Source organism: Myotis nattereri (assembly GCF_964212035.1).
Source record: "Myotis nattereri genome assembly, chromosome: 8".
NCBI classification, from domain to species: Eukaryota; Metazoa; Chordata; class Mammalia; order Chiroptera; family Vespertilionidae; genus Myotis; species Myotis nattereri.
Window position 1 is genome coordinate 39,386,337 of NC_138083.1, and position 3,768 is coordinate 39,390,104.

Below are 3,768 nucleotides of genomic sequence, written 5' to 3' on the forward strand. Positions count from 1 at the left end.
CCCAGGCTTCTTCCAGTGCTAGCCATGTGGTCTTGGGCAGTCCCTCCTCTTGGAATCCTCACCTATGAAATAGCGGTGATAGTAATAGTAGCTACTTCCCAGGGCTGTGATAATGATGAGGTTAGGTAACCTGTATAAAAGGATTTATTTAGCCATAGTGAGGACTCAATAGGTATTGGCCAGACCTGCTTACCACGCATCTCCCATTTGCAGGCACTGGGTCGCTCAGCGTGGGGTATGGAGAGGCAGCTTAGACCCAGTGCCAGCCCTGCTCTTAAGAGCATTGCCTCGGATGTGGTGGAGGAGCCAGCCTTGCTCCCGGTGTACTTGCTTTGGGCTCCTGGCAAGGCCTCGCTGAGTCTCAGTGTCCTCACATGTCCAGTGTGGCCGGGGACCCCTCCTTTCAGGGTGACTAGGGTCGCGATGGGTTCATGTCAGGCTTCTGGGGATGCCCCGGGCATAGCCAGGTCCTGGTAAACGGCTGGTGCTACTTCACCTGCCTCACTTTGGGGTCCCCGGGAGCAGACCCTGCGACAAGGAGGAGAGGTTTCCAGTGGAGAGAAAATGAGATGGGGCAGGGGAGGGAGCCTACGAAAGGTATGTGATCAACCAGTGAAGGGCCACGGGTGCTGGGGCATGTATATACCCTCCCCTCTCGGTCACTGTTTGAGGGGAGCTCCTGGCTCCAGTCTGGGCAGAGCGGGCACTAGCAGCCACAGAAACTTCTCATCAAAGAACAGCAAGTGTCCGATGCGCCTCTTCCCTTGGCCGACTTTAGTTGGCATCCTTTCCCTTTAATAAGCGGTTACTGTGAGTGTAACAGCTTTCCGCGAGACCCGTGAGACTTTCCAGTGAGTTATAGAACTGACGGGTGGCCCTGGCCAGTTTGGCTCAGTGGATAGAGCGTCAGCCCGCGGACTCAAGGGTCCCAGGTTCGATTCCGGTCAAGGGCATGTACCTTGGTTGCGGGCACATCCCCAGTGGGGAGTGTGCGGGAGGCAGCTGATTGATGTTTCTCTCTCATCGATGTTTCTAACTCTCCCTCTCCCTCTCTGTAAAAAATCAATAAAAAAACTGACGGGTGGTCGTGGGGACCTTCAAACGCACACCTGGTGGCAGAGTGAGGGTGGCCTGTGGACTGGGCCACATCTCCCTTCACAGGGGGGAGGGGGGGGGGGTCTCCTGTTCTCCGGCTCCTCAGGACACGCTGCTGCCTCAGACGCTGGGCCCGAGGAGAAGACACTTGGAACCTGTTCTCTGCAGCCTGGCTGAGCCTGGAGGGCCCCCACCTCCTGCCCCCAGCTGACTCCTCCTCAGCTCTGCTCTCGTGGCTGCTACAAGCCCTGTATCGGTCGGGCTCCCTAACTGCCCACGTCATAACCCACTGTGGTTAGCAGAAGCAGGAAGTCCGTCAGGCCACCAGTGGCTGCTCTCACCCTCATGCACAGTAAGTCCTCAATGTCTTCAATAGGTTCTGTGACTTTAAGTGAAGAGACACAATGAAACCAGTTTTACCACTGACATAAACAAGAATTAAGTTCCTCTGGCATCTCATCAACATTGTAATGAAAAGACACTGAATGAAAGAACAGTGTTCAAGGACCTGCTATCTATGCCTTTGGTCCAGACCTCTCTTCTGTCCCCTAACAACAGGCTTGACATCCCCTCGGGCGGACTGGCTGTGAGGGCTACGCCTGGCTCCTGTGACAAGGGAATCTGTAAAGGCGTCCTGAGGCTTTTCCCTGGAGTCTGGTGCATAAATCCCTCCACCCTCCCGCCCTCAGCACATCTGCCTGGGCCTGCTTCTCCCAGGCCGCAGAGGAACGCTGACAGTAAAACACAGCAACACAGACGGCTGCTTTATGGGCCGAAGAAACGATTTTCCACCTGGGGCCACTAAAGAATCCAGAGCTGAATCTCCACTTCCCTGAGCGAAGGCTTTCCTCTCGCCACAAGTGATCTCACGGGGCCCGTAGGCTGTTTCTAAAGGGATGCTTTCACCACTACCACCTCGTCTTGGGTGCAGGGGTAGGCCCGAGTCATCACCTGCACCCCCAAGACCCACTCAAGCCCAGCTAGATTTCAGCCCCACCCAGCCCACCCCCAGAAAGCTTTCTAGATCTGCAGTCCAATCAAGAATGGTTCTCTAAGAACTGTTCCTGCACAGAATCATTTTAAGAGTCAATATAGCCCAGCTGGCATGGCTCAGTGGTTGAGCGTCGACCTATGAGCCAGGAGGTCCTGGTTTGGTTCCTGGTCAGGGCACGTGCCCAGGATGCGGACTTGATCCCCAGTGTGGGGGATGCGAGAGGCAGCTGATCTGTATGTGATTCTCTCTCATCATTGATGTTTCTATCTCTCTCTCTCCCTCTCCCTTCCTTCCTGAATCAATAAAATATATATATATATATTTTAAAAGAGTCAATATAAAATGGCTAAAATGAAAAACACAGACAAAAATCTAAGCATTGGCAAGCATGTGGACGGAGTAGCTGGAACACTTGTCCATTGCTGGTGGGAGTGTAAAATGGGTACATCCAGTGGAAGGATCTGCTAACGTTGAACATGCATGTCCCTATGACAAGCAATTCCACTCCTCAAGGACTGGCTGCATATGTTCAACAAAAGACACGCGCTGGTACGTTTATGAAGCACTCTTCATAACAAGCCCTCACTGCAAATACCCCCCATGCCCCTCAGGAGGGCACAGGCGAACTGTGGAGGAGTCGCACATGGAATAGTAGGAGCACTGAGCCAAAATGAACGTCCCCTGCATGCAGTGACAGACGAATCCTGCAAACAGGATGCTGAGCGAAAGAGACTGGACACAAAAGGGTACGTACTGTTTGGTTCCATTGATGCAAAGTTCAAATACAGGCAAAAGGAATTCATGGAAGTCAAAGTTGGGAGGGCGCTCATGCTGCCAGGAAGGAGTAACCGGCAAAGGCCAGGAGGGTCTCCTGGGGTTTTGATACTGTTCTGCTTCTTGACACGTGTGTGAGTTCACTTGGTCAGCATCCATCTATGTGTACACTTATTATTTGCACACTTTTCTGCACATGTTATACTTCAAAGAAGTACATATAAGACACGCCTGTATTTATGAGACTTTTTATAATGTCTTTGATTAATTAGGCTCCCAATAAAGTTCCATTTCTCCGGGTTTTTCCATCCAATAAAACAGAAGCACAATTTGCATAGGCTGTTTATCACGGCACTGTTTATAACAGCAAAAGAATAACAAAGCACAACATAACAAAAACTGAAAGCCACCTGTGGCCTTGATAAGAACCGGTAGATAAAGTGTGGGGCATACAAGCAAAGGGAGACTATCAGTCTAAGAAGAATGACCGTATGAGCAAACATAAAAGCCGATAAAGGCATTATCAGGTGGAAAGAGTAAGCTAGGCAGATACGGTGTTCTCTCCTTTAACTGAAAGCGCTGTAGACACTTCCACATATGCTCATAAGTATAGAGGAAATTTCTAGGGGGTTATCCAAAATGCTGGGAACGAAGTCAGTTCTGAAGATTGGAAATGAAGGGTTTGTAAAGTTGGGAAGCTTTTACTTTCCTTCTTATACCTGTTTGGTTTTCTTTTCTTTCTTTCTTTCTTTCTTTCTTTCTTTTTTTTACACAAAATATTACTTAAAAAAAATGAAAATGTAAAGATGTAAATCAAAGTAATTTAGGCACATGCTTAAAAAATCAAATGTGCAAAAGGGCTTATAATAAGAAGCCACGGTCTCAAAGGGAATATTAGCTCCTTG